This window comes from Schistocerca americana, chromosome 1 (genome assembly GCF_021461395.2).
Source record: "Schistocerca americana isolate TAMUIC-IGC-003095 chromosome 1, iqSchAmer2.1, whole genome shotgun sequence".
Classification (NCBI taxonomy): Eukaryota; Metazoa; Arthropoda; class Insecta; order Orthoptera; family Acrididae; genus Schistocerca; species Schistocerca americana.
Window position 1 is genome coordinate 707,439,313 of NC_060119.1, and position 17,677 is coordinate 707,456,989.

The window sequence follows — 17,677 nt, forward strand, 5'->3', positions numbered from 1 at the left end:
AATATGGTGTTTCAAATACCAGCACCTTGCGCATACTACTCTTGGGTGTCGTGGAGAAGTTACTTGTGGGAAGTGTGGTCAGGCCTGAAGTGTGTGAATTGCTGTGGACCTCACCCCATCTGGAGTCGGGACTGCAGCATGTATCTGGAAGAACGGAAGATACAGGAGCTTAAAAGCACTATGCGAATCCCCTATACTGAGGCAAAAAAGCTCCATAAAACCATGCTGCCCCCGTGTTTTGCTACCTCCTTCACTTCAGCTATTAAATAGCCTACATGGAGAGCTGACGCTGCTACAAAAACAGAGGCTGCTAGTGTCAGCGCTAGTACCTGCTTGTGTCCCTGCACTTGTGTTGCTGCAGTCGTTTCTAAGCCTGTTCCTCCCCAAAGAACTTCAGAAAAAGCTCTGGATGCTGACATTGTAGAACTCCCTGCCCCTCCAAAGGTTCCGTATGGTACGCTGTCCTATGTTGCCACACTTACAACCAGAGTTGTGACTGCAAATTTTACCCAGGGAAAACAATCCAAGGCGAAACCTCAAACATCGGTGAAATTGGACAGAAAACAGCGTGGCGATGTCGACAACGACCTCTCTGACGTCTCTGTCGATTCTTCTTTAGAGGCTATGGAGCTCGATGTCAGATTGGGGCAACCATCTCGCTCCACCCATTGTGGGCTCCCCACCATGAAAGTACTATCCCCTTGGTAGATGGCTCCCTTATTGAGTGGAACATGAATGGATTCAGTATCCACATGGAGGAATTGAAACTCCTAGTGCAGCAACGCCCTCGGAGCTTATGTTTGCAGGAAACACATTTCAAAGTATATGATGCTCCTGTAATACGGGGCTATACCCTATATCGCAAGGATGACTTGACTGGGGAAAGAGCCAAAGGAGGGGTTGCTGTGTTTGTCAATAATGGGCACCTCTCCTCTGCTCTTCCCCTGGATACCGACCTGCAAGCAGTTGCAGTTGAAATTTCTGTTCGTCAGCAGCTTACAGTTTGTTCTCTTTATTTACCTCTGCTGGATGCTGTAGACTCTGAGGTTCTCAGAGATGTTATTGTGCAACTCCCCCAACCATTTCTCCTCCTGGGAGACTTCAATGCCCAACATGTCCTGTGGGGCTCAACGTCTACTTGCCATTGGGGTCGAGTTTTGAAGAGCCTCCTGACATCGCGAGAGCTGTGCCTCCTAAACGCTGGTACTCTGATTCATTTCTGTGCTGCTATTGGGTCATTCTCAGCCATCGACCTATCTCTCTGCTCTCCAGCCCTTGCCGACTCTGTTCACTGAGAGGTCATTGGCGACCTTCATTCCAGCGACCACTTCCCAATCCATCTTCAGCTAATCGATGGTGTGTTGGTGGAACAGACGCCACCAAAGTGGATGATTGGCAGGGCTAAGTGGACATTGTGTGACCAGTTGGCTGTGTTTGAACACCACAACAGTGCCCAGGAATGGGTGGATCACATCATGCATGTGATCCATCACGCTGCTGATCTATCCATACTAACGTCTTTCGGCCCTCTTCAGAGGTGACCTGTCCCTTGGGGGCCGAAGAGTACCATTTAGCCATTCAGGACAGGCGTGCGGCTCTGCGATGGTTTAAATGCCACCAACAGCGGACAGTCTCCGAACCTTTCGAATCGTGAGAGCCAAGCTTCGCCGTGATATTAAAGAGAGCAAAAAGCGGTCATGGCATGAGTTCCTGAACTCTATCAACCATTCCACTTGTTCCTCAAAAGTATGGGAAGCCATCTGGTAAACACAGCCATTAATCATTAGCTGCAGTGTTTAACCAGGGGTGCCTCCAAATAACACCTAAAAACATTGCTCAGACACTGGCCGAGTATTTTGTACAAACTACTGCTAATGCAAGCCAGGATCCAGCGTTTCGTCGCTACTGTGCGACTATCGAGAGGGAAAAGTTGGACTTTAGGTCAAACAGTTCTGAGGCCTACAACTCCCCTTTCTCCACGTGGGAGCTCCAATCGACACTGACTGAAACTTCTGACACTGCACCAAGTCACGACCACATCTGGTACTGCATGCTTCGACATCTGCCAGTGGCATCAAAGGAAATCCTCCTTGAATGTTTTAATCTAATATGGCAGACAGGTGTCTTCCCCAACTCGTGGAGGGAGGCAATTTTAATCCCTCTCCTCACACCCGGAAAGGACTGCAAATGTCCCAGTAGTTATCAGAGTATCACCTGGATGAGCTGTGTAGGAAAGATCCCAGAACAGATGGTTAACCGTCGTCTGGTCTGGCTTTTAGAGACCAGGCAACTCCTTAGCCTCTCTCAGTGTGGATTCCGAAAATTTTGGTCTATGGTCAACAACCTGATCCCCCTCAAAGCGGCTATTCAGCAGGCTTTCCTCCATCAGCATCACTGTATTGGCATATTCTTTGATATCACTAAGGCATACGATATTACTTAGAGACACTGTATTCTTGCACAACTGCGTCAATGGAGCTTTCGTGGCCACCTCCCAATTTTCATTTGGTCTTTCCTGTCTCAGCGCTGTTTTGGACCAGAGTTTGTCACACATTGTCTTATCGATTTCAGCAGGAGAATGGTGTCCCCCAGGGCACTGTTTTAAGTGTTACTCTCTTTGCCATAGCCATCAACAGTATAACATCTACAGCAAGGAGTCCAGTACAGTGCTCCTTATTTGTTGATGACTGTGCTGTTTTTTGTTCCTCCTCCAGTGTTGCAGTGGTGAGCTGTCACACACACACACACACACACACACACACACACACACACACACACACACACACCAATCAGCTATGACTAATAACAACAAATTGTCAAAAGCAGCACGCATCGGTTGAGCTGCAGACATTTTACGTGCACTTGACCCAAATTATATAAAATATTCTAATATAACAATAATAAGAGGTCATTTACATCTGTACTTAGTACATCACATTAACATAATGTCCATGAAATTGCAATGCAGATAAATACAGCATTTCAAAATCACTCATGCAAAAATCTGAGAAGTCCATCTGTCATGCGACTAATTTAAAAAATATGACATTAGCAATCTCCCAGTAGTATACCAGTGTAATAACATACACAACAATGTGAAACAAAGTATGCACCACCATTACCAGTATTTCACATAGTAGCACAATTATGAAGACAGTCTGCAGGCTATGTGTGAGAAGTCACTTTTACTGTTATTTTTTACCTTAGTGGAGAACCTGTCCGTCTCTGCCTCTTCTTAGTCCACTATATGTGTTCTACCCATTCTACAGCGCAGCTTGCCATGAGCATACACAAACGAGAACTTTGATTGCCTGAGGGGGTGAGGAGAGTGGGAAGAAAAAGTCCCACCTCCCTCCCACAGGGCTGGCAATCTGCATCTGTGTTCTGCCGCTGCTGCAAAAGCAGAACTGACATAATTATCATAGGAACCATCAATCTCTTGTTGTTTATTTATTCAAATCAGAAGGAAATACAATATAATATAATTAAAAACAAAAGACAGAAAGAGTTATTAGGCTACTTTACTGTTTCCTAACATCTTGCAACATCAGTTGCATTTGGAGTTCAGAGCAGAAAGTCTTATGTGCAACATGAATGGTACAGCTGACAGATCAGTAGGTGTTCCATGGTGTGCTTTTCTCTGCAGCTGCAATTGGTAATATCCACAGGGAAGTGTCATTTCTGGAGGTTACTCAAGGTGTCTTTCAACTGCAGGTTGAAGACGGTTGAGTGACCACCAAATGATCCACTTTTATTCAGGATCATGTAGGAGGGTTTCCAAAGGGGATGGACAGGTCACGTTGCTCTCAAGTTGAGAGATCCATGATTATTTCCTTGCTGTAGCTGCTAATATTTGCAATACTGAAGTGATTTAGGTGAAACTCCTTACACACCTCAGTCTTGAGGCTCCTGGAATGTGCCATGTAATGGATGGTTTTCGTGACAAGGCTGATTGCTTCTCTTCGCATTGGCAGCTACCTCATGATGAATATCTGGCAGTGCTATGCCTGTCCACATAACACCAATGGAATCACAAACTGTGTTGGATATTTTGCTGACAACAGGTATGAACACATTGTGAATGCGTACATTTACCTGGTTGGAATGTTATTAGCCAAGCTGGAGGTCAGTTCACATGGTAAGGCCCTTACACAAGCAGTTTTGAAATAGCTTGTACTAAATGTAGCTTGTAATTTTTAGAATTCCTTGCCATTTTGGAGACTCAAAGTTTATAGGTTATTTTATTCTCTGAAAGTACAAGCTGACACCATATGTACTCAGTGTGTATACCTGGAGACCTCATTAAATATTTTCAAGAAACTACTCTGACAGTCACTGAGCGACCAAGGTGCAGCTAATTGCATATTGTGGAACATGTTGTGACAAACTGTGCCTGTTGTCTGGGTTCTGAGATCATACTTGGATTGTTCAGGCCACTGGCAGAGAATATTAGCCTTCCTCACAGAGTTTAAATAAAGCTTGCAACCTGCAATATTTGTTTTGTTTATTTGTTTGCAACATGCTCCTTTACAACTTTTTTTGTAATATTACAGGTATCGTGTGTGTGTGTGTGTGTGTGTGCGTGTGTGTGTGTGTGTGTGTGTGTGTGTGTGTTGAGTGTAGTGTAATGTTTGTATTGTATGATGATGATATGAGAGAAGGGAGGGGGTGAAACCTAATGTCACCATATAGCCTACTTCTTGTGAATAGCGCCAAGGGGGCTGCCAAGCTGAACATCCCCATCCGACAATGGATCACCATCAACAGTGTCACATGCCCTCACTTCGTGAGACACTGCAGAGATGTTTGGTTTTTAAACCAGGGCACTGGAGTCAAGTCTGCTGATCAGGAACTTTACTCCACCACCTCTCCTTTCCTTGCGTTAGTGATCTCAGCCATGAGGGCGGGCTAATCTGCAGCATTGTCCTCAGAAATGATGATGGAGTCCTGGTTCTGAGTCAGTTGGAAGGCTTGAACCAGAGACTGTAAAGGTTCTGTGACACGCTACACTGAGAGGTCCTAAATTTGTGCCTTAGTGTTGGTGAACCCTAGCGTACTCATAAATGAGTCAGTTGTGCACTTACATCAACTTAGCTTGTAACCAATCAGACTATATTTTTGATTTTCTACTATGCTAGATTCCTGACACTGCCAGGGTGTTTACTTAGAACATTTATAAAATCATATTCAGATATCAATATGCTACCAGAATGAGATTTTCACTCTGCAGCAGAGTGTGCGTTGATATGAAACTTTCTGGCAGATTAAAACTGTGTGCTGGAGTGAGACTCGAACTCCGGACCTTTGCCTTTTGTAGGCAAGTGCTCTCCCAACTGAGCTACTCAAGCATGACTCCAAACCATCCTTACTGCTTCAGTTCTGCCAGTACCTCATCTCCTATATTCCAAATTTCACAGAAGCTCTTCTGCAAACCTTGAAGAACTAGCACTCCTGGAAGAATGGATATTGCAGAGACATGGCTTAGCCACAGCCTGGGGGATGTTTCCAGAATGAGATTTTCACTCTGCAGTGGAGTGTATGCTGACATGAAACTTCCTGGCAGATTAAAACTATGTGCCAGACCTAGACTCAAACTCGTGTCCTTTGCCTTTTGCGGGCAAGTGTTCTACCAACTGAGCTACCCAACCACAACTCACGACCCATCCTCACAGCTTCATTTCTGCCAGTACCTTGTCTCCTACCTTCCAAACTTCACAGAACCTCTTCTGCAAAGGTTCGAAGAATAGAGAAGCTGCATGGTCATCATTGATATCTGTTATTTTGGAACAGTTACTATCTTCATATAGTTAAGGGCTATCTGGCCATTGACCTTCTTCTGTGCGAATTCATATGCTTTTGCCCGAACTCTTATGGGAATCGTCACCGTAGTTGGTGCTAGTAATGAGCGAATAGGCAAATATCCTTTAGGAACATTACAAATGTAGGTTGTGGACAGCTGGGGTCTCATGGCAAGTGAGCAAGGGATAAGTCCCTTCAGTCATGCTATCCTCTGTGCCCTCGGTGGCTTAGATGGATAGAGCGTCTGCCATGTAAGCAGGAGATCCCGGGTTCGAGTCCCGGTCGAGGCACACATTTTCAGCTGTCCCCATTGAGGTATATCAACAACGCCCATTAGCAGCTGAGGGTTTCAATTAATTAATATTTCTTTCTAGGGAAGCTGCATGGTCATCATTGGTATCTGTTCTTTCGGAACAGTTACTATCTTCACGTCTTCATAAGACTTATGTGTTGATTGAAACCACTGCTAACAAATATAGCATTACACCTCAGAACTGCTTTAATGTCTTTCTTTAATCCAGCTTGGTGGGAATACCAGACATTCAAGCAGTACTCAAGAATGCAATGTTTTATAAGTGGTCTCTTTTGTAGATGAGCCACACTCCCACAATAATCCGAAGTTGACCACACATCTTTCCTACTACCATCCTTATGCTACCATGCACTTCATATTGCTTTGCAATGTTACATCTACACATTTAATTAACATGACTGTGTCATCTGCACCCCTCTCATACTGTATTCAGACATTAAGGGATTATTCTTCCTATTCATCTTTACATTTAACTTGCATTTTTCTACATTTAGAACAAGCTGCCTCTTATCATGTGAAGTAGAAATTCTTTTTAAATCATCTTAGATCATTCTACAGTAATCCAACAACGGTACTTTCTCATATACCACAGCATCATCAACACTCTGTTGCAAACTGCCACTCACCAAATCCATCAGATTGTTTATGCATGTAGAGGACAAGAGGGGTCCTATCACATTTCCATGGCACACTCCAGATAATACCCTTGTCTCTGATAAAGGCTCACTGTTGAGGACATGACGTAAGAAGTCTTCGAGTCACCTATGTGGGAACCTATTGGTACGTTCAGAGCTTTATTAACAGTCTGCAGTGGGGCACTATGAGAAATGCTTTCTGGAAATCTAGAAACATGGAATCTGCTTGTTACCTTTTACCCGTGGTTCACTGAATACCATAGCAGAAAAGGGGCAGCTGAATTTTGCACAAGTGATGCTTTCTAGATCCATGCTGATTTGCGGCCAGAACCTTTTCTGTCATAATGAAATTTATTATACTGAGCTTAGAATACACAGGACAATTGTGCAGTGTGACATTATTAAGGGTACTGGTCTTAAATTTTGTGGGTGCATTAATTTACCCTGACTGGTCCTAGACTTACCTGGCTGTGACATGTTTCTGACAGTCAGTAGCAGCTAAGGCAAATCAAATGATTCGGGACTCCCAAGGTACTGATGATGCTCACCCCCACCATGAAGGTGGTGACCTTTGTCCAGCCACAACAAATGTGCCACCACCTAATGACAACATTCCATCAACAGATGCACTGATGTCATCCCTGTTTTGTTGGGTCTACACTTGCTTTGGTCAAAAAGTGTGTGACTGCTCTACATCATGTAACCATCCAAATGCAAGACATGTTCTGGATCATTGCCACCCACATCTCAGACACATGGGTCAAACAAATTTTATCCAGATTCTAAGTGACAGTGGTAGACTTTACATGCTGCATCTCTTAACAAATCACTAGGAGAAGCCAGTACCATTCCTAGGAAGAACCTGCCAATGGAGCTTCTTGCACCAGCTGTGCAACTACAAGCTGTGAACGACTCTCCGACCTAGCTGATACCTGTGCTGCAGACCTCGGTCTCTGTGAAAAATTTTCATCGCAATCTTTGGTTGCAGATATTCAGGAACCAAACCTAAGCATAGATTCTTCTGACACTTTTAACTCTCCCCAAGTATGACACAAAGAACAGTCCAGCAAACCAATATCAGAGAATCTGTACATTGCATCACAGTTGTCCGCCACTATGTGCACAACTATTTCCAGAGAACCCCAACCCACAAGCTCCGTCAATGTGCGCTATACCCAACCACCTTCTACAGCTACTTAGTGGCTATCAAATGTTAGAATTGGAGATAGAGAAGATCAACAATTTCTTCTACAAGAAGTGAGTTAGGCAACACATGTTCTTATATGCAGCACATCCAATATGAACAGCTCTTGTAGTCACCGCACAACTAATAACAACAAGACAGCAACTGTCAAGGCATCAGCAGTGGACATACACATACTGCCATGACACATAATGCACATAAGCTACTGGCAACACAGGTCAGTATGATGAATTATTTTGGCATTGTGGACACATGCTCTGTGTGTGACACCTCCAGTGCCCCCATAACTTGTATGTGATATTTTGATAGAAAAGTATTTACCATTAAACTGTGCATAAAATCAATACTACACCAGGTTACAGTTTTGACAGACTGTTTATTCAAAGGTACAATGCACCTAGCGATGTAACTAACTATGATTACGTCGAGGTTATCAGCTGACATGTTCCTTACCAATACAGATCCTGGATTACAACAGTCACCTCCTAGCATGCAAGCGGAGTCTGATGTTGCCACATCCAATACCCTGTCACCTCTGCACTCCAGCATCACACCATAACAGATCAACAATCCTTCCTTAACCAATATACCTGTACTGAAAGGAGATGGGGATCACAATACCTCTCTTATGGCAAGAAATCACCCAAACATGCCACGTGCAGAGGTATGGTCAGTCATGCACAAATATGTGAAGAGGACCTCTGCTGATCTCTTCTCTCTAGTGCTCCACTCTCCTGGGAGGACTTGATGGGCTCTTCAGGGACCTCCACATTGGTAGTGAGGTAAGAAGACTCTTTGGTCAATGAATGGTTGTCTTTGCTATTTTCAATTCATTGTGAACAATTATCTGTTGCACACATTTAATGTTGTATTTAAGTAAGAAACTGGATTATAAAAGCCTAGATCTACATTCTTTGTTTCACTTCAAGCATTTCCTCCAGTAAATTCCACAGTTCCTGTTTCCACAGTTCTTACAAATATAGTTTCCCATTTCAACTATTCTTTAATCTCAGAAGGGAAAGCAGTTCAAATTCCTATGTGGCCAGATAAATTTAGGTTTTTGTGACTTCCCTAAATTGTTTAAGGTAATTACTTGTATGGTTTCTGCAAAAGAGGTGATTGATTTGCTTTCCTGTCCGTTTCCACTGGGTGCTTTTATTCTACATTTAATGATATTAATGTCAATGTAACATTAAAATTCTTGTTGCGTCTATCGCGACTGAGCATCTCCGCTATATGGTGAGTAGCAACTTTCCTTCTCTAGTATTGTTACATTCCATATTGGGTTTTCCATTGTTTGATTTAAAATCTAATTTTCATTTTCTTGCACTGATTAACCTGTGGTGATCTCAGTCTTCAATGATGTGTTGAACTCTAACTTCCTTCCTCATGTTACTTTGTTTTGAATATCGTGTAGCAATTAATATTACTAATGAAATATTTTCTGTTTTCTTGCAGAACAAAGAAAAAGCTGTTGAAGATACATCCCCACAAGGAAAGGTTAGTAGGAGGTATGTTATGAACAGTAGTGATAATGTTAGTTGAATTTATAACATGATGTGAGATCTCAACACAAAAAAAAAATGTTTCTTGTCATGGTAAAGTAAATTTCAGGCTGTAAACAACAAATAGAAATGAAATTCTCTCTCTGTCTCTCTCTCTCTCTCTCTCTCTCTCTCTCTCTCTCTCTCTCTCTCTCCCCTTTATCAATATATCCCCCCCCCCCCCCCCCCCCCTCTTACCACACTACTCTCCCTTCACCATCAGTTACTTCCCTTCTGCATGTGTGATGTCACACTTTGATCCATGGCTGTGATGTTGGACACAAAGGGAACAGATTTCAGGATGAAGGTGAAGCAAAGTCAGAGGTAAGAAACTCTTAACAAGTTATCACAGGCTGGGTGATGGAATGAGATGGAAAGTATCTCCATTGGAGGGAGATTGGTAATGGTGGACAAGGCGTAAATTTTGTTTTGGTTTGGCTATGGTCAGTAAAGTGCTTCTATTAAAGTGAATGAATAAAGAAAAGCAGATCACTGACAAGCATAGAATGGTTAACCTGGAATATCAGACTGTAAGTGAGAACTACAGAGAGCACAGAGATTTCTGTACATGACACATTTTCAAGACATAGATAGATGCAAGTGTTGAGTTATTTTGAAGAGGGTTTTCATGTTTAATGTGTTCCATTTGGTGTGAAGGAAATTTCTGGGTATATGAAAGGCAGAGCACATTAAGAATGGAGGATTTGGCAGCTGTATTGTGTTGATGCACTGATGAGGTGGTGGGAGAGTTTAATTGTGTTGATGCACTGATGAGGTGGTGGGGGAGTTTGAAGGGAATGATAGATTATTTGATTGCATTTTGGAATGAGATTTAAGCATCTTAGACAACTTTCTTGGATGATACTGTGCATGCTGTTTCAGCTGCTACTGGGTAAGGGTGTTGATTTCAAAAATGGTATACAGCAGCTAAATATCTATCAGAGACTAGAATAATTTGTAAAAAGAACAGAGATAATTAAGAAGAGACTGATATAATTAAGCAGATCACAGGGGTGAGAATTATACTCTTTTTCGATCAGTAAAGGCAAAGGACTTTCTGAAAGAATGGTTGGGTATCAGAGGCAGCAATTTTTATGATAACTGTTTTCAGAGGGATTTCAAGGGCTGGAATGGATTTAAGGAAGATGACATGGGACTGAGAATGTGGCTAGAATGAAGACAAGTTTTAGTACTGAAAGAGGTAGAATAAGCAAGGGTTCATGACTATGCTAGATGGAGACAGCATGGGGGTGACAGGGATAAAAAATGAGAAAAACAGGTAATAGAAGTAATCAAACAATTGAAAATCCAGGATGGAACATAACAATATTAGAGAAGGAAAGTTGTTACTCATTTTATAGCAGAGATGCTGATTTGTGATAGGCACAACAAAAAGGTTTCGATTACCTCTTGTTGTGCCCTAAAATGAGAAATGTCCTGCCCACTATCCCTCCCACCCCTCCTACAGTGGTATTCCACTGTCCACTGTGTGTGTGTGTGTATATATATATATATATATATATATATATATATATATATATATATGAGTTTAATATTAATGTTCACTTAAAGAATATGAACACTTGTCAATCAAGAAATATTTCAGTTTCACTTTGAATAAGTTCCCTTTGTGGCACCTTATAGAGCTCGGTAATCTGTTGTACCATATTTGACCACTAATGCATGGACTATGGTCTGTTGTTTTTAATTTTGTTCTTTGTCTGTAGTAGCAGTCTTTATTTCTTGTATTATAGGCATGCATATCAGAGCACTTTGTTGCTTTGTTTTGATGTGTCACAAAAAATATAATTAATTTGTAAAGATACAGTGAGTAGACTGTGAGGTATTTATGATGAACAAAGATTTGCCTGCATGAATCTCTATACCCTAATCCATGGATAATTCTGATTGCTCTTTTCTGTAGGGTTAATATTCTGTTCATATGTGTGTCGGCAGCACAACCCCATATCTCTATCCCGTAATTAATCTGTGGAAAAATGGTTCCATAATAAATTGTTTTTAATGTCTGATGTGGGACTACTTTTGATAACTGGCTGATTAGATGTAATGAACTGCTGATTTTATTGCATAAAAATTTGATATGGTTTACCCATCTTAGATTTTCATCTAGGTGAATACCTAGAAATCTGCAGCCTTCTGTGTCCACTACTTCAATTCCACCTATGTCAATGATAGAGGTTTGGTGTGAGTTTGTAAGTTTAAATGGCAATAACTGAGATTTACTGATATTAACTTTCAAACCTTGATCTTGGAAATGAGTAGTTATTTGATGTAGGCCCTCAGTTGCTACCAACGTTAACTCATCATTTTGTTTACCAAGAAATGACAGTGAAGTATCGTGTGCATAGGTTACCAATTGGGAGTTGAAAGGTTGCTCTATATCATTTATGTACACTAGGAAAAGGAAAGGGCCCAAAATTGAGCCCTGGGGTACACCTTGTGTGACTGTCTCATATTTGGACTGGAAATTAATGATCTGATTATTGATTTTGTAAGTCAGCATTGTACACTGCATGCCGTTAAACAAATATGTAGCCAGCAATTGCATGGATGCAGCATTTACATTGTATGACTCAAGTTTACTTAAAAGTAACTCATGGTTTACTGAGTCAAAGGCTTTAGTGAGGTCTAGAAATATGCCAGCTGTTTGCATTCCTTGATCAAGGGCACCATACGTTTTGTGAAGAAATTCCGTAATTGCTGTGATAGTACTATGATCCTTTCGGAATCCATGTTGTGTGTCTGTTAGGAACTTATTTTTCAAGAAATAGTCACTAAGTTGTGTCAGCAGCACAACTTCAAATACTTTGCTGAAGGCAGGTATTAATGATATGGGCCTGAAATTTGAAACCTCTTCCTTGGATCCTTTTTTATGCGCTGGTTTAACTGTGCTCCATTTCAATACATTTGGAAATGTATGTTCTCTAATACTGCAGTTTACCAGGTGGGTGATTATTTTAACTAATTCCTTATTACATTTTTTAATCACGATACTACTCAAACCATCCCATCCAGATGAGTACTTATTCTTTAGGTTATTTATTATCCTGCCTATTTCTTTTTCACTTACTTGTTTGAATTCAAAAGGTGGCTCTTCAAAGGGGCAGAGCTTTACCTCACTACTCACAATTGTGTTAATAACTGGACTAACAGCTGCAGATATAAAGTATTTATTGAAAACATTGCAGACTTTATTAGGATCTTTAATTGTGTTTCCTTCATGTCTTATATTTACAATTTCAGTTTCTGGCTTCGGTGTGGCTTTGCGAAATTGATTTACAATTCTCCATGAGGTCTTGGCTATATTGTCTGATTGAGCTATTTCACTGCTGTATATCTGTTTTCTTAGATTTGAAAGCTCTTTCTTAAAGATTTTCTTGGCTTCATTGTGCTTGGCCTTAAAAACCTGCAGGTTTGTTGACTTGTGTAACACATCCAGGTCCTGGATGTTTTGCCTGAGTTTTATCATATTTGCTGGAAGTATCAGTCTGTTGGTTTTTGCACTTTGGTTATGTGTGAACACTCTTTGTATTTTTTTAACAGGGCAGCATCTGTCAAAGTGTCTTAGCACAGTATCATAGAATTTGGCCCATTTGTTTTCAGATCCTTCAGTCTGGTAAACCAGATCCCAGTCCTCTATAGCTAATTTATTTCTTAGGGCAAGGATGTTACCCTCTTTTAGGATTCTTTTATTTGCGGTAACTTTTGTCATTTTTGGGATGCTTGTGTTTACATACTCTACAAGCTGGCATTTGTGGTCAGAGTAGTGAAAATCCATATTCCAGCACCTAACACTGTCTTTAATATGTTTACATAGTATAATGTAATCAATTCTGCTAGATGTGGACTTTGTTACCCTGGTATCACTATTTACTACATTTATGAGATTATATGAGTTAAGAGTATCTATTAACCTCATATTACACAAACTGGAAGATTTTGCCTCAATATTCAGATCACCAAGTATAGTTAGGTCACTGGGACCACAACATGACGATCATTCCACTTGGGACCTGTGGAATGGTACATTAGCTTATTTGTTTTAGTTTAAATATTTGTCATGTATTGTTGTTTTTCTGACATGTTCCACATCCTGGAGGACCTCCTCATTACGGATCAATTGGAATGAAAGTAAATCTAATCTAATCTAAACATCCCACTACTCTACTAAATATGTCTATGAAGCTAACTACATCAGCCTTTGGTGGATGATAAATCCCAATAACTTTATGTTTTCTCATAACCTCTCTACACTCTTTGGTGTGGACTTCGATGCCTGTCACTTCAATCAAGCCTTCTTTGTTGTACTGGTCTAGATAGTTTAATTTCTTGTACTCAAGATTCTCACTAATGTAAACTGCCACACCACCACCCTTATGTTGCTGTCTACAATAACTATTTGCTAAGGAGTAGCCCTCTAGTTTACAGTAAATAATTTTATCAGATTTTAATCCATGCTCAGTTAGCACTGCTGTATGAGGTGACTGTTCATTTACAAAAACCTGTAATATATTAAGCTTACTTCTAAGGTACTGTATGTTTAGGTGCATGAGCCTTAGTGGTATTTTTAACTGGTCACTCTGATTATCTTCCTTTAAAATGCACTGAGTTGGTTCACTAACAGTTGGCTTTAAACGTAATAGTTCCCCTTCCTGTAGAATACTAAGCACTTCACTTGCTCGCTTTGCTTCTGGTACTATGCAGTGATTTTTTTCAGTTTGTGTCATTAAACCTGGATCATATCTTTGTCCGGTGTTTATATTCCTCTCACTATTGTCACACTGGTATTTAAGGTGGACAGTTTTACTTACATCTTTTTCCATGTTCTCTTTCTGCTTACTCGGAACCATAAAAAATCCTCACTTAGTGTAGCAGGTCTCCTAGTCCTCAGGCATCTGTCTTCATTGGAAGCTGCTACTGCTGTTGATCTCCCAGGCCTCAGGTACCTCTTCTGTGTGGTTGCTGTTGCTGGTGGCTCCTGTGCTCCCCGACTTGGTGACTGCCCTTCTTTGTTAGCTGCTGCAGCTAATGACCTTTGTATGTTTTCCTCACATGCATTTTCATTGCCTTGAGGTAGTATTATGGGGTCTGCTGTTCTGGATGCTGTTGCTGATGACGACAGCTCTACTGATGATTGTGGTGATTCTGCTGCTATTGGTTTATCTGACACTGCTGCTGAGAGTATCTGAGCCTTTGCTGCTGCTACTGGTGTTTGTTGTAGCTCTGCTGCAGATAATGATGGTTCCACTGTTACAGACAACTCTTGTTTTGGCGGAATTGGGATTGGAGACACTTCCATTACAGATGACTCATTAATAAATTTAAGTACTTCGGCACTAATAATCTTTTTCCCTTTTACATTCTTGTGGAGACCATGTCTTGTGAAGTGCTCTCTGTGAACACTGTTTATCTCTACAAAAATCGTATTCTGAAAACCTCGACATATTTTCTCAAAAGCCTGTTTGCTGTAACAATCTCGATGTTTACGCACGAGTTTTCCATCAGATCATGTCTCCTGGGGATGTTAACAATGTGGAAATGCACTCGAGGCATCCTTTTGATTGTTTCCTTTAGGATTCTCGTTGCACGCCAAGTTTCATTACAGTAAACATCATTTGCGCCTCCTGTTATGATGCAGTTGTCACCCGTCGTTAATATGTTGTCACTGTTTTTCAGAATTTCGCGTAATGGCGCGCCTGGTTTGATGATGCCTGTTACATTATGTCTGGGTGATTTCTTCTCATAATTTCCGTAACTCCTCTCCCATGACTATCTGCAAAAATATATGTCTGTTGCTTGTATCCTTGCTTATGCATAATGTGGTTGTTTACTTTTTTCTCTTTACGAATATTTACCTTGTGTTTTTCTCCGTTTAATCCACTTGTATATTTTTGTGTGGTTAGTTTGTTCATAATTTTATCCATAGATGCACTATTAACACTTTCTTTTCTTGCGTTTAATTCACTTGTGTCTTTTTGAGTGATCAGTTCGTTCATATTTCTAGTTACAGTCGTACTGTTTACACTTTGTACATTTGTTTGTGCAGACCTACGAATTTTATGGCTAGCATTAATGAGATCTTGTGGCCTTGACGATTCAGATAGTTCCCGTGTGGTTAGTACCAAATTTTCCATTGTTTTTATATATTTTTTTATAATGTCAAGTTCTTTTTGAAGTTTGTCATGCACGCTGTCTTCTATTCCCGCGTAGCACTTTTCACTCACGATCTTGCGGCCGTTACACTCTATGTCACATTTACACTGTATTTGTAAATCATCTTGAGCATAGCAGTGTGAATTGCACCATTTATGTTTAAACACGCATATTCTAATTCTATTTAGCACTGTTTCGTCACAAACAATACACTTGATTGAAATTAAGTCCTCAAAAACTGCAGAGCGGTTTAAAGTTACGTGTACACCTGCCGCCATATTCGAATTATACTGTAATAGACCTAGATGCAGGACCTGTCCCATACATCCTCCTAACACCACGTACTCCAGTCTGGTTGCTGACATCACCAATTCTATCAAAGGCAGGCCTACCTGTTAAACCAGTCATGTGATTTACAAGCTAAGCTGCAACCACTGTGCTGCATTCAATGTAGGCATAACAACCAACAAGCTGTCTGTCCGCATGAATGGCCACCAACAAACTGTGGCCAAAAAACAATTGGACCAACCTGTTGCTGAATGTGCTGCCACTCACGATATCCCTCATCTCCATGACTGATTCACAGTGTGTGCCATATGTGTCCTTCCCACCAACACCTAATTTTCTGAATTGAGCAGGTGGGAACTTTCCCTGCAATATATCCTACGTTTCTGTAACCCTCCTGGCATCAACGTTCATTATTCACTGTCCTCACCCATCCAGCCCACTCCCTTTTCCCATTCCAGCACTACACAGCCGTCATTTCACCACCACACCCAGTCTTTTAATTTCTTTTTATATACCTCCTTTCCGCTACTCCCCTCCCCCCTCCCCACCTTCTCTCCTGCCCTCCTTCTAAACTGCAGCACTTCACTGTCCACCAACCCTACCATACTATCCCTCTCGCTCCCTGCCCCAGCCTCCTCCTCACCCCCAACCAGTTGCCACTCCCATCATGCACTGGTAAGCTGCTCACAGTGTGGTTTCAGCTGTATGAGACTGCAGATGTTTGTGCAAGTTGCATTTGCATATATGTGTGTGTGTGTGTGTGTGTGTGTGTGTGTGTGTGTGTGTGTGTGTGTGTGTGTGTGTGTGTGCGTGTCTATTGCTGACAAAGGCCTTAATGGCCGAAAGCTATATTTATGTGAATCTTTTTACTGTGCATATCGCGACTCAGCATCTCCGCTATATGGTGAGTAGCAACTTTCCTTCTCTAATATTGTTAATAGAAATAATTTTAGAAAATAATTCAAATTGTTAATAAAGAGATAAGAGCTATGTAGATGGTGCAAAATGTAAAAAGAATGGTAAGTGGTCTTCTGTACAGCCTCCTTGAAAAACTATACATCCAATTATAATTAAATATGTGGAACTGGAAGGGTGGGTTGGCAGTGTGAGCTACAGGTCTGTTTTCAGAATGTGTTAAGTAAAAGATTGAAGGAGAAAATAAAAATTAGAAGGAAAAAGTACTGCAAACATTGCGTTCTCGTAGTATGTCAGCAGTTTACAGCCACTGTGCTGTGATGTGTGTGTGTGGGGGTTGGGGGTGGGGGGTGGGGGGGGGGGGGGTGTTGGTGTGTGTTTGAGTGTTTGAGAGAGAGAGAGAGGGGGGGGGGGGAAGGGAAAGACAAGGGTGAAAGGTATTTAAACAAGACAAAGAGCAATAACTCAACATTGCAGCATTACATTATTCTAAATTGTCTTGTTTATCTATGCACATCTCACCAGTCACCTGCAGATGAATTTCTGCTTTTCTCCTATTTATTTGGTTTCATGCTTGATTTTTGTTATCCAATAAATAGTATTTTTGTGGAAAATATACATGTGTTCCTTGTGAAATTGTAAATCAATCATTAATGAATATCTAGCAGAAGAAAAGCAGACAATGCACAAAGTTAACCTCAGTGTAATGTTAAAAACTTTGTTAATGTGTGATTATACTGTAGACATTTATGTATTACATGTTATTACATAGAGTGTCTACTTCTTTCCTTCAGTAATTTTTCAA

The 17,677-nt window shown here is 41.1% G+C and overlaps 1 non-coding gene across 1 annotated transcript; it reads left to right on the forward strand.

The window, feature by feature from the left end:
• Positions 1-6,014: 6,014 nt before the first annotated feature.
• On the forward strand, positions 6,015-6,089 carry Trnat-ugu. The gene has a single exon. It is a non-coding gene; the product is annotated as a tRNA-Thr (tRNA).
• The last annotated feature ends 11,588 nt before the right edge of the window (positions 6,090-17,677 follow it).